General features: G+C 34.9%; 1 protein-coding gene across 5 annotated transcripts in view; it reads right to left on the bottom strand.

The window, feature by feature from the left end:
* LOC125789955 (uncharacterized) overlaps positions 1–15,089 on the bottom strand; it is a 176,463-nt gene that overhangs the window by 49,562 nt on the left and 111,812 nt on the right. For 2 of the 5 annotated variants that reach the window (XM_049473059.1, XM_049473057.1), the window contains exons 2-3: positions 5,670–5,721; positions 2,550–2,621 (exon numbers count right to left, since the gene is read on the bottom strand). The gene's annotated coding sequence lies outside the window, so the exon portion shown is untranslated. Of the gene's footprint in view, positions 1–2,075; positions 2,180–2,549; positions 2,622–5,669; positions 5,722–6,835; positions 7,091–11,040; positions 11,315–15,089 lie in introns of those variants that run through there. The other 3 variants (XM_049473056.1, XM_049473058.1, XM_049473060.1) reach the window with 3 other exon arrangements.

Raw genomic sequence — 15,089 nt, forward strand, 5'->3', positions numbered from 1 at the left:
ATGACTTTATTTGCTGCACTCTTAAAAACTATAAACTCTACCTCAGTAACTGCTGTGATTATATATGTTCTATATGCTACAGTATGTCACACATCTCTGCACCTTATCCCCACTATACACTTTATTATACCGTATCGGTACTGCACTGTCCTGTCTTTAAATTGTCTCGTCCTTTGTATTTATTGTATTTATTGTTATTTAGTGTTATAATTTTATGTTGCACTGTCGTCACTCCTGCACTTTATGTTGTCTATTGCATGTTGTTCTATGTTGCACCATGGTTCCGGAGGAACGTAATTTCATCACACTGTGTACCTGTACTCAGATGTAATGACAATAAAAGCCTCTTGACTCTTGACTTGGTATTGTAAAATAGTGACGGTATATTAACCACGTGACGTGCCAAACCTGAACTTTGAAAAACTGACTTTTAAGACATTCTGCGCATCCACAATGAAAGAGCAATGGGAGGGGTAACCAGTTGGAGCTCCCTGATTGGTTATGGGGTGGGGCTTCTCACTGAGGAGATCATACAGCAAAAACTCAATAAACTCTACAGATTTCACTAATTTTCACCAAAATGATCGCCACAAATTGTGCTGGAGTGGCAATAAAACCCCAACAACCAACCAACCACTGAAATGATGAGATTAATCAGTTTATCCTGCAGCGTGGGGTGTCCTGGTGTATGAGTTACTCACAGGTAAAGTTACAGCTGCTTCTCAAATATTCCTCATCTCCTGTTTCTCTACAAAACAGGGTTTTTATGTCACTCACGCTCATATTCTAATCTGCTGCGCGCTGCCGACATCTGAACCCCGGCTCCCCTTCGTGAGCAGAATCGGCACAACACCACCCGCTGTTAAGCTGCTGTAGTGGATACAGCACTTATACATAAATTAACAAACACGAAAATGAGGATATTCAATCTGCAATTTCAATTTGTTTTATTTTTTTTCTTTTAATTACCGTTTTTATTAGTTTCAGTTAAGGAAAACTTTCACTTTCAGTTTTCGTTATTTCGTTCGTTTTCGTTTAAAATAATACTTTGTTATATGGTGATTATCATGCCATAGCTTTATATAAAATAAAAATAGTATTAAAAAACAGATGACTATTTCCTGGAGCCTGGATTGACCCAAGATTTTCCATTACTTTCCTCTGGCCGGGCCGCGTCCGGGCTGAGAAATACAAATCAAAGTATCCTGCTATTTAAAAGAATGGAAAATTTAATAACAATAATAATATAGTTCTGCATACTAGAGTTTAGATTGTCTGCCTGAACCCGAGCGTGAACGTGAGACTGAACCCGAGTTCACTCGCGCGTTTAAAGCTCCGCAGCATTTAATTAAAACAGATTAATAGATATAATATAGGAAAATAACTAACTAAACTTAGCTCAAAATGCTAAAATATAATCTAACGAATTCTAAAATAACAAAAAAGAAATATTGTACACACAGGTACAAAACTAAAATAATATACATAAAAAAATAAATCATAAATAAACAGAAAAATAGATATGAAATAGGAAAGTAACTAAAGCTCAAAATGCTAAAGGAAATATAGTCTAAGGAATTCTAAAATATCAAAACACACCCCCCCTCCCCCCCCCCCCATATACCGCCGGTAATACCATATACCGCCATATAATCTGATGACAGTATGAAAAACTTCCATACCGCCCAACCCTAGCCTGACCCTATATTATTTATTAAAACAAGTGATAATAATTGGTATTGCCTTTGCATTTGCATTATTATTACAGTATACCCAATACAAATAATACATTAAAATATACCACATAATTTTCTATTTATTTTTTGTGTTTTATTACTTATGCAGGTGTAGCATCAAAATTGTAACGATTAAATGATTACACAACACAATGATTCCTTGATTAAAAAATGTATTAACTTTGTATTAAATTGTGTCTGTCTTATACACTGTTTTTTACTAAAAAATAATTAAATAAATAAAATAAAACACTATTAAAACTACATGACTGAGTAAGAACAGAGTACAGTTAATATTAGAGTCACAGCATAAATTAATAATCAGGAGTTATTCCTTACCTTTATATTTCAGGACACTGTGTGTGATATTAAAGAAACAATATCTTCACCTCCTGAACGTCAGTGATCAACTGTTTACAGCATTACTGAGTGTGAGATCAAATCACTGTGGGTGTGGATCACTGAACAGCGTCTCTAAAACCGGTTTGATCTAAATCTCAGTAATGCAGGATAAGTAGTCTGTGTTCAGTAGTTAGTGATGTCTAGTCTGATCTATACTGTAGTCAGTAGTTGGATCAATGGTGGTGTGTGGTCTGTAGTTACACTACTGAGTGGTCTCTGATTGGACGTCTAAATTCTACACAAAACAAGAATGAAAACAGTATATTCACACTCTGTAGTGATGAACATGTAGATCTGTCTCCTTTCACACACTGTGTCTCTCACAATATGAAAGCAGCACTGAATACTGAGTTAAGTATTCTAAGTCGTACTGAAGATGATAGATAATGATATAAATCACAGCAGTGTTACCTGTTCCTGAGATCAGTCTTCAGAGGGGTACACAGTTAGAGTTCAGCTCCATCTTTTTCAGGATATCCACTCCTATATTAGACACACACAAATCACATCAGCTCTATTTCAAAATGCCAATCTCTCACAATAATACAACTTATATTACTTATTTAACCATCAGTACTATATAGTTATATACTATCATGCATTACAATTAGTAAATACACTGATAGAAAATTGCATTTGCTGAAGAAAACTGCAATGTTGTTGATAAGTAGCAAATCTGATAAACCAGATGGTTGCTTTGCTGTTTGCTAAGTATTTAGAAATCAGCTTTATGAAAACACACATCAAATTAAAAACATGCATGCTGCCCCTCCTGATGAGACAGAACAATCTGGAGCTGGAATTGTGTCAATTTCTCGAAATCTATGGTAAATGTCAGCGGACAAATGATTCAGAATAATTAACAGAATAAATAAATAAATGTAAAGTATTAAATATTTAATATAAATCAGTTAAAATAACTCAATGTGTTTTTCTCAGGATTTAGTCAGCACTGGGTTTCCTAATAAGCCAGGTTGGATTGTTTTAAACAGCATTTTGTAGATTTGTACACACACCCCACTGGAATGAATGAGGAACTGGCTGCATTTTCGTTTCTTAAGAAAAGCAGACAACCAGTTAAAAACCAGTTGGAGCACATTTTACCCACATTAAACATCAACAGTCAACAGCATATAGAACAAGGTCCAATCAAATTCACCTGTAGCCCATTATCACACTGATATTAAAAAAATAACTACAAGAGAAAACAAGTGTTTAGATTATAAAATAAATCAACAAATAGCTAACAGCTAGCTCTCAATTTCAGCATTCACAGTAGCATTTATAATTGTATCTGGAGGATATAACTGAAAATTTTTCCTTTCAAATTTAATAAAATGTTTAAAATAATAATAATATATGTGGTTTTACATTTTTGCTACGTCAGGCTTAATAACATACAACCAGTATAAAGAACTGAATATTTTTAGGATATTTAGAGTCTATAACAAAAAGCTAAACACTCATTTTAAGAAGCTGAATAATCCCTGGATTTAAGTCATCAGTGCAGAATGAAAACAGCTGCTTTACTACTTATAAAATTACATTCTCAAAACCTTTTCTCAGTCTGTAGTTTGACTGTTTTCTCTTAGTCCTGTTTTTATACCCTCCCGTCCATTCCAATTCACATAAAATCCCTCAGTAATAGTGGGGTAACAGATCACACATCTCACAGATTCTTCCTGTTTATAAAGATCTGGCATGATCTTTGTACAGAAGTGTGAGAGTGAGGGGATTTTGTGGCTCAAGCACTTTCCTGTTTTCAGTGTTGGAGTATGAGGCCAGGTCTGCAGTGATAAACACCCCAGTAGATGTAGTTATAGCTTCATCCTGCTCTGATTCTGCAGTAAAGGGCTGATTAAATGCTGTGGTTAGAAGTTGTGTGTTGTTCTGCTCCCGGTTTGATCTCTGAAACAGGGTGATGAAGATGTAAATGTGTAGCTGTGCTGGACGTACTGCCACAGTTTTATTGTTTTCCTGTGCCACAGTGCTACACACTGCAGCAGTGTTGCTTACAGACATCAGTAAATGTTGCAGTGAAGCCTGAACACTCCTGTTACACACTGCGTGATTTAACTGATGTAGGAGGCAGATTTTTTCTTCTACTCCAGAAACCATAGTGCTGCTAACACTTCATTAACTAGATTCACAGCTGCTTTGTCTTTTTACTTTTTACTAATTATTACTTTAAATGCATACATTTATTTTGCCACTGACAAAGTTATAGATATAAAACATTACATATTACAACACATTTCTTATTATTTATTTTTAAACTTATTTTAACATCTAAACAGTTTTTACCAATTTAGATATTTATAATTTAGAATAAAACTCTTACATTTAAACAGCCAATCAGCTGTTCTCTCTCTTTTCTCTTTCTTTCCCTCTTAATATCTCTCTCCTTCATGTCTGGTTGTTCAGTGAGAGAAGAGAACTAATGCTCCTGGGGAGAATAAACTCAGAGAAGTTGCTCAATTTTTAATAAATTACTTAAGTTCCCACTTTTCCCTTTTTAGAGCACAAATAAATTAACAAGTAAATTAACTCTCCTTTAACTCACTTTCCTTGCAAACTGCTGTTTATCTCCTCATCATGTGTGCAGTAGTGCTCTTCATTATGCACAGATCTGATTGGCTGAGCAAAGTTACTTCGATATTTACAGCATGTGTGATTGGGCTGTGAGTTTCCTGGGCCTCTAAACTGGTAAAAGCTTGGAAAGTAACACCAGATCGGTTTTGGACAAAATCTGGATCCACATGTTAGTGAACTCTGGTATACAATAATTTTTCGCACTTGTTGTCACTGGATGGTGATGTGCCCTGTGTGCTGGATCAGGTCACTTGACTATAAAAACATTATTTTCATTCCACTGTAAAAAGGCATTTTGATTGTAATTGACCGATATATCATTTTAAAAAGTTTTAACAGTAATTTAATACTCCTTTGAGCTCTCACAGCAGTGTAAAATAAATATATTTACCTACATTTAGTGAATTTCTATGCATATTTTAAGCAGATATTGTTCAAATAGAAAAAAATAAATTAGTGTTCATTTATAAAGCTAAAACTTTTACTTCAACCCTACTATACCTGACCCACTCGGACCACCAGTGCAACACATACTAACATCCTCATACACCACCAGCAGTGTCCCTGCAGTGCTGAGAATTATTACCCACCAACCAAATAATAATAACTGCTCTGTGTATAATAAAAAATAATAATAAAATGATAATATGTATAACTACTAAGTGATTCTATATGAACAGTTAATCTTAGGAAAAAACTGTTTAAAAACAAGAAAACAAGGTGTTAATGTTATGGCTGATCGGTGTAAGAGTATAAAAAAAAACACTATATTATGAGAAAAGTATGTACAATACTCTATTCTAAAGAAACCTTGTTGGAACCTTGTGGAACAGCAGTGATTCTGCTGCTTAAACACCAGTTAAAATAACTTCAGCTTCTTAAATCGAAGAACAAGAATAACAGTTCTTTAAAAAGGAACTTTAATTTAAACATGTTTACCTGATTTTAGATGGTTCTTCAGTTCACTGTGGCAGCAGGACCCACAGCAGAGCTAAAGGAGAAGAAACAGTGCCTTTTAGTGGGGCTGAAGAACATAACTATACACTTATATTTTCCAAAAAATAACATTACTTTTTACCGTAACTAAAGGAGCAGCATCTTAACCTAAACTGAAATACAGCTTTCCACTCCCTGCATTCTTCACTTACTCACTGCTGCACATCCAGTTATAGACAAATAGTTTTAATAATAATTTATCTGTTCTCGTAACATCACTGTGATATCCAAAAGAGTAATTTATTCTATATGGTAACTTCTTATATTTAACTCCTGGTGGTTCAACTCAGACCTGTATCGCTGTCTCACCACACTCAGACCCAGACTGAAAAGTGGGGCTGAATTTCTGCTAAAAAAAAAATTTATTCAGTTAGAGAATTCTGAATTAATGTTACATGACATTTATTAAAAGTTTTTTACTAAGATATACATTTACACAAGATAAAATCTGAAAATACAAAAGCTTAATAAATAATCTACAGGCATGGTAGCATAATGCTTCATACCAAATACATCACCTGATTCGTGTTTAATAAATGACAAACTTAATCATAATAACTTATAATAGGTTACTTATACAGTTTTAGTGGATTTTAGTGATAAACTTTCTTCCTTTAGAAAGACTACTAAATAAAATAAAGTTTAAAATGTACACATTTTAAGGTGCTTTTAATTAAACCAGGGATCCCGGGCAGGGATTAAGTCCAGATGGAAAATCTCCATTCTAAAAGCTGTTTAGTCCGAGACTCTGCTTAATCCCAGCGTGTGAAACTGTTCCATAGTGTTTAAAGCAGTGTTTAGTGCTGTGTGGGATTAGCTGTGGCTGCTAACCTGCACTGCTGATAGCCGAGCGCGCTCTGTGAGGGGGGGGGGGGGGGGGGGGGGGGTCTCGCGCTGGAGCTGAAAAGCGCGGGAAAAGGGAGGTCTCGCGCTGGAGCTGAAAAGCGCGCGAAAAAGATCAAATTCGCCTCAGCGGAGCGGCTAACTGTACCCTAGCTAACGCTAACCCGTTTCCCCCTCAGACTGACCCACAGATACAGCTAGATATGAGTTTAGACTCAGTCTAACTCACTCTGCAGCTCCACTCCTGAAAGTATCCGGTTCCTCACCTTTTAAAGACAGAATTTAACCCGTGAAGCAGCTCCTCAGTTCAGCTCCAGTAACATTCAGCTCAGAGAAAAGTCCTCAGCTTTCAGTCCAACTCCTTTATATCCCTCACACGGAGCTCAGAACTGAGAATAACACTCATACTGCACTGATATCTTACTGATACTGTAAATAAACCTGATCTACACGCTGGAAATAATGCTCAGAATGTGGAAATTAAACCCTGTAAATTTCACATCATAATGGAGGAGCTTCAGCTAACCCTCCTCTAACCCAGGAGAGAGCTCGCGCTGTAACACCGGCCAATCAGAGCTCAGGTCACGGTGATACAAGCCCCGCCCACGCAGTGCTCTCATTGGTTCGAGAGTCTGTCACTCAGATTTTTTTAGCAGCCTAGAGTTTCTCTATTAATTATTATTAATATATTATTAATTATTACACTCCATCTGCTTCACTCTCACTGACTTACAACCTGAAAATAAACATTTTAATCATAATTATGATTTTACTGACTTACATTTTATTAATAAAAACAAATGAAACCTTAACAACAAAATGATCAAATATGACTAACAGTAAGTAATATTAATGAAAATAATAATACAATTAATTATTAATTATCATTTATTTTTCTTCTTCTTCTTCTTCTTCTTATTATTATTATTATTATTATTATTATTATTATTATTATTATTATTATTATTATTATTGCAATTTGTATTACTTACAAAGTAGTAAATAAATACAAAAAATATTAATATTAAATTAATACAAACAATGACAATAATTCTTTATTTTTTGTTTGTTAATATTATTACTGACATATATTCAATAATTAATTATTAATGTTTATAAATATTATTTGTTATCTTATTATTATCTTATTATTACCATTACATATTCAATGATGAATTAGTTATCATTTTAGCATTTTACTTTGTATTCTTATTATTATTTTGTTAAAATATATTAAATAAATGCAAATAAACGAATCACTATATTTATAATCGTTTATTAATTTGTTTGTTTGGTATCATATCATTTCCTATAATATTATTGCTGGATGTTGTGACATGTTTTTATTCAGTAGATGGCGCCAAAACATCAATAATAAAATAAAATTAACCCTCAACAATAAAATAGAAGCTGATTAAAATAGCAACACTTAAAAATAAAATAATTCTCCAGTTTCAGAAAAATCAAACTGCTGTTTTAAAACGGAGTTAACTTTCTGCCTCATTCATTATAATGGAATTTCCTTTTATGTAAACACAGTGAGCAGTTCTGCAGTCAGCAACAATTACTGAGGTTATGCCTGTATATTGTACAATAATCTGATAATGTAATTATTGTGACAGATCTATATATTTATATTATATATGGGAAAAAAATACAGTTTTTTTTTTTTACATTTAACCCACATGGAAGAGAAATGTATGTATACCTTTATGTGTGAAATACATTTTAAATATATTCTTAAATTGCAAAATGTATTTCAAACAATTATATATTAAAGAAACCTAATATTTTGGCCATTTCATACTTTTTAAAAATATATTTAATAAATATATTTTTATTAGGGCTGTCAACATTAACACGTCAAATCAGGCAGTTAAAACAGGGAGCTACCATCATATTAAAATTTTTATTCATGATTTTATACATGATTTAATCATAATTCAAATATTTATTATACAAATCTAAGTGTTTCTAACACTGATTTTTTTATTCACATTTAAATACCCACTATCAATTAGATTTTTTTTTGACACCACGACATACATTTCTTTTCCATATGGGCTGTTTTTCTGAATAAACCAAACCATAACAGAACAGCATAATTTATATTTTGGATGCTGGTATTCTGGTCTGCCTGGTCAGACTGGGTTACTATCTAAACCATCTCCAGATCATCATAAATCATAAACATTTATACAGTATAAAGCAGAATCCAGTGATGCAGTTCTTTCAGCAGGGAATAATTTTTAGGGCGCTTATAATCTGACCATTACGGTAAACCTGCCTGAGGAGCCACACCTTCAGGAGGGGGGCGTTCCCTGTAGAATCTGCCTCAGCTCTGCAGCAGGAGTCAGAAGGTGAGTTTAGAGTTTATAAACTACAGATTAAACATCTTTTACAGCCTGGAGTTCCTCTCCTTCTTAGCTTTATATAAAATAGAGTGTAAATAACGCGTGTTCTTAGTGTACAGAAGTGATGTATCAGGATTACAGAGCGAGTTCAGTCTGTAGAACTGTGGAAATACTGGAACTGTTATCAGTCTGACTGTGAAAACAGGGCTTTATTTATAGATTTACATTTATAGCGTTTATCACTCTTACAGAAGCTCTTAACTGTTCACTCAGAAAGTTTCTCCAGCGAGTGAGACTAGACTCCAGAGTCTAAACCCTCCTCTAGTCTGTAGATACTGTACAGTAATATAGTCAGTACTGTAGTGCTGCCTAGATCCAGAGATCTACACTCAGCAGCTCACAGTGCTGGAGGATCTACACACACCCTGTACTGCAGTTACAGTACAGATACACAACATCACATATTACTCCAGTTAATCTCCTCCCTTTAGACCTCCACTGGAGTAAAAGTACACAAATATTCACCTTCAGATCCACAGTACCAGTCAAAAGTTTGGACACAAACTGGTTGTTTTTTTTTTCATTATTTTAAAATGTTCTATATTGTAAATTAATACTAATCTCATCTTAACCAGTGATTCTCAGCTGGTGAGTCGGACCGAAAACTATTCCAGGTGACTCTACAGTACAGGCCAAAAGTTTGGACACACCTTCTCTTTTTCAATGCGTTTTCTTTATTTTCATGACTATTTACATTGTAGATTCTCACTAAATGCATCAAAACTATGAATGAACACATGTGGAGTTTTATGTACTTAAAATAGCCACCCTTTGCTCTGATTACTGCTTTACACACTCTTGGCCTCATTCTCTCAATGAGTTTCAAGAGGTGGTCACCTGAAATGGTTTTCCAACAGTCTTGAAGGAAGGAGTTCCCACAGGTGTTTAGCACTTGTTGGCCCCTTTGCCTTCTTCACTCTGTGCTCCAGCTCACCCTAAACCATCTGGAGGACAGCTCATTTTTTTAGTTAAGTACATAAAACTCCACATGTGTTCATTCATAGTTTTGATGCCTTCAGTGAGAATCTACAATGTAAATAGTCATGAAAATAAAGAAAACACATTGAATGAGAAGGTGTGTCCAAACTTTTGGCCTGTACTGTACCTCATGAAGACACTGAGATTAAAATACCAAGAGTATGCAGATCTGTCCTCAAAGATAAATGTGCTACTTAGAAGGATCTAATGTATAAAACATATTCTGGTTTTGTTAAACACTTTTTGTTTACTAAATAATTCCACCTGTTCCTGTATAGCTTTAATATAGTCTTTAGTATTAAATATATAATGTAAAAAAAAAAAAACATAAAAATAAAGAAAATATACTGAATGAGAAGAGGGGTGTCCAACCATAAGTGTGATCATAAAACCTCATTTATAAACAGTGTCAGCAGGTAGAGAGGGAATGGTCCATGTTTTGTTGGTCAGTTTCAGGGTTTTGAATCTGTATGAAGGTAAAACAGCTGTAGCTATAGCAGATCTGAATGGTGTAAAATTAAGCTCTGATAGTTGAACTACTTCCTGTTTTCTGTTTGATTTCAGGTTAATTTACAGTATAAAGTCATTTTAACAGCAGACACTGTGACACAGACTGGATCTGAGGACCGGGTGAGTGAATCAGTTCCGACAGCAGCAGGAAAATCTCCCTCAGAGTGAGAGAAAGAAACTGGATCAACACCGGATAGCTAAATAAACAGCAGAAGCCTGAAAGGATGATGTAATAGCTGAACACAGAGACACTGATCAGCCCGACTGTCAGTTTACTGCAGTAACTGGAAGAGACGCACCCTGTTAGCAGTACAAAGGTCTCTTTGTATATAACTCAAATAAGGCTGTTTTTGTTTGGAATGAGAGCACTGCGGTACGCTGCAAAAACTAACTGGTCACTCGCGCTGAAGCTGAAGGATAAAAGTTGCCTCAGCGGAGCGGCTAACTGTACCCTAGCTAACGCTAACCCCTTTCCCCCTCAGACTGACCCACAGATACAGCTAGATATGAGTTTAGACTCAGTCTAACTCACTCTGCAGCTCCACTCCTGAAAGTATCCGGTTCCTCACCTTTTAAAGAGAGAATTTAACCCGTGAAGCAGCTCCTCAGTTCAGCTCCAGTAACGTTCAGCTCAGAGAAAAGTCCTCAGCTTTCAGTCCAACTCCTTTATATCCCTCACACGGAGCTCAGAACTGAGAATAACACTCATACTGCACTGATATCTTACTGATACTGTAAATAAACCTGATCTACACGCTGGAAATAATGCTCAGAATGTGGAAATTAAACCCTGTAAATTTCACATCATAACGGAGGAGTTTCAGCTAACCCTCCTCTAACCCAGGAGAGAAGAGAGCTCGCGCTGTAACACCGACCAATCAGAGCTCAGGTCACGGTGACACAGCCCCGCCCACGCAGTGCTCTCATTGGTCAGCGAGTCTGATTGTTTTAGTATTTGGTAATTTACTGTATTTTAGCAGCTCAGAGCTTCTCTATTAATTATTATCAATATATTATTAATTATTACACTGTAATCTACTTTACTCTCGCTGATTTACAACCCGAAAATAAAATTTTCATCATAATTATGATTTTACTGGTTCATATTTCATTAATACAAACTAAAATAAATATTTAAAAACAAATGATCAAACATGACTAACAGCAAGTAATATTAATAATAATGATAATAATAATAATAATAATAATAATAGTGAATCATTGTTTGTATTAATTTAATATCTTGTTAGTAAAACAAATTCTAAAGCAATAATAATAATAACAACAACAATAATAATAATAATTATAAGAAGAAGTAGAATTATTATTATTATTATTATTATTATTATTATTATTATTATTATTGCTATCATTATTATTGTTATTATTATTATTATTATTATTATTATTATTATTATTATTATTATTATTGTCAGTGTTATTATTATTATTGTTATTATTATTAATACATTGTACTTATTACCAGATGTTAAATAAATTAATCACTGTATTTATACTTGTTTATTTATTTGTTTGTAAATCAAATTTTTACTTTCTTTTTATATTAAATAAGATAAGATCCGGAGAAATTCTCTAGGTGCCACTAGAGGGCGATGTTCACCGTGTGCTGGATCAGGTCACGTGACTGTAGGAAAGCGACATACTGCAGAAAACTAATAAAAAAGATATGTTTAAAACAGAATCATATAAATTAAATAACTGTATAATTGATGCAGTGTATCTAATTCACTGGAAATAACAAATATATGGGCGTGTATTTTATAGGAGAAATTCAAATATATTTCTAAATGTATTTCATATGTTTCTAGATCTCACAATAACGCATTATCCCAGAAACTATTATTGCCATTTATTATCATCCCACTGATGAATACAACAGCATTATGATGCGTTTAAACATTACTTTTAAAGAGCAATGCACTTTTAATTACTAAGAAGGTTCAATTCAAATCTGTTTTAAAACAGAGTTAACTTTCTGCCTCATTCATTTTAATGAGACATTCTCACTATGTAAACACAGTGAGCAGTTCTGAGGTCAGCAACAATTACTGAGCTCATGTCTATATATTGTACAATAATCTAAAATCAGAATAGTATTTACATTTAATTCGCGTAGAATAGAAATATTTGTGCATATGTAATATTCTTATCCTTCTTATCTTAGCTCAGATGTACTTTTAATGAGGAGACAGACCGGACCAATCAAGGAGCCGGTTCAGGAATTAAGTTCCGCCTCTTAGGAGAAACAGCCAATCAGCTTGCTGTTTTTGCGGCGCGCGGAGGAGTTAGTCTGCTGGTATGGGAAAGCCCCTCCCTCGCTGTGAGATTTATCAGCGGGATTGGGCCGTAGCTGATGTTAAACCAGATCTGGATATACGGCGATTTTTGTAAAAGAAAGGTAATTAACAGAGCTAACCATGTAAACTGTGATGATATGTTTCTGATAGCTGGTTAAAAAGACTCGTCTCTGAATCAGCACACAGTATGATTAATAAACTGCAGCTGTGTATAGCTATAATGAACGAAAATGAATTGGCTGGATGTAGAGGATAGCCAGAATTTAGTACTTTATGTATGTTGTTTAAAGCAGTTTCCTAGCCCTGGTCTCTGCCCTAAAACTGTGTGTTTTACAACTGATACAACTGATTAGCTAATAAACAGTCCTTTACTGAGTTTACCTGTTAAAATCCCTTAGCCCCCTATGGAGCCTAAATTAATCATTATGTATATCCTGTAGCAGTGTATTAAACACATCATACCACCACTAACTTTATTACGTGCATTTAAAGCAGAGGAAGCTCTAGAATATGCAGAACAGTGTTAATATGCATTATACAACAGTTAGTTCCGACCTCACAATCTGATTGGTTGAGAAGTGTTCTAGCCGTGATGATATTTGTGATAACATCACGGCCTTCTCACACTAAACCTGTATCACTCCGCCGACGTGTTGCCGAGTAACGGCGTATATACACAGTACAGTTTTGAACCATCGCCTCCACTGGCACCAACAGCAGCGTTAGCTTAGCACAGGCTAGCGCTCAGCCGCGGCACGCTCGCCCGCAGCGCTGACTCGTGGAAAAAGGGAAGGAAAATCGCTCGGCTAATGCCGTCTGACAGCCAGAACGATAACTTAACCAGCCAGGCTAGGCTAAACTAAGTTAATGCTGAGCTAAAGCTAAGCTACGCTGACTGGGAATTTCCGAAGCGCGGATAGCTTGACTCCGGTCACCTACCCACAGTCCAGCCACACCGGCAAGCTAACCAACACCACCCAGCAAAACAAACAGAAATGCTCAAAAAATGCGCAGCGTTCACCTGAAGACGACTCCACAGAGCAGGAGAGGAGAGTAGTAGCGTTATCTCACCTACCTAACGTTACCATCTTCACTTATTCCCAAGTTTGCTTTCAAGCTAACTTTCGTGGTGTTAGTCTGCCTGAACCATACACTGTTTTGTAGTTAAGTTGTGGTGGAACTACTTTTTGGCGGAAGGCACGGTCCATATTAAAGCATATTGAAACTGAATTTCTTAAAGTTCTTTGATTTATTTTCTTTATTCATTTTGTAAAAAATAAACTGTTGTATGAAAGCAATAGAACACTCAAGGTCGTGTGTTATCGGGAATACCATCACGTGTTATTCGCGATAACACACTCCCTCTCGTGTTCTATTGCTTAAGTAGAATATGTAAGAACAGGGTTGAGAAACACTGATCTAACGTGACTTCTGTTCATTTGTAGTTTACAGTAACACCACAGTAAGACCACATGTCCTGACATTTATATTAATTTGTGCCAAAAATATGTATGAAACGTAAAGTAACATTCCTTTTCATAAAAGGACAACATCTTAAGAAGAAACTCCGCAGGACCCAAAGTTTTTTTTTAAGAGTGGGGAAAATGTAAATATACAACATAATTTACATACAATAATAACAATAATAATAATAACCAAATCTGTTATATTATTTTAAATAATAGGTCGTAATGATTTAGTTTTATCATATGTATATAATTCAAACATTGCATGCATATTTTTTTCTAACAACAGTAAATATAAAGTGGAGTAACATGTTTAGATTGTAAATTGTAAAGTCACCTTTACTTAGATGTAACTAATAATAAACAGAATACAGAAAAAAAAATCATTATTTGTGATTAAAAGTAATTCCACAAATGTTGTTTTAGGAAACTATAGCAAATGTGGAACTGTTATCAGTCTGACTGTGAAAACAGGGCTTTATTTATAGATTTACATTTATAGCGTTTATCACTCTTACAGAAGCTCTTAACTGTTCACTCAGAAAGTTTCTCCAGCGAGTGAGACTAGACTCCAGAGTCTAAACCCTCCTCTAGTCTGTAGATACTGTACAGTACTATAGTCAGTACTGTAGTGCTGCCTAGATCCAGAGATCTACACTCAGCAGCTCACAGTGCTGGAGGAACTACACACACCCTGTACTGCAGTTACAGTACAGATACACAACATCACATATTACTCCAGTTAAACTCCTCCCTTTAGACCTCCACTGGAGTAAAAGTAAAAATATTCACCTTCAGATCCACAGTACCAGTCAAAAGTTTGGACACACCTTA

The sequence above is a fragment of the Astyanax mexicanus genome, unplaced genomic scaffold (assembly GCF_023375975.1).
Source record: "Astyanax mexicanus isolate ESR-SI-001 unplaced genomic scaffold, AstMex3_surface scaffold_33, whole genome shotgun sequence".
Classification (NCBI taxonomy): Eukaryota; Metazoa; Chordata; class Actinopteri; order Characiformes; family Acestrorhamphidae; genus Astyanax; species Astyanax mexicanus.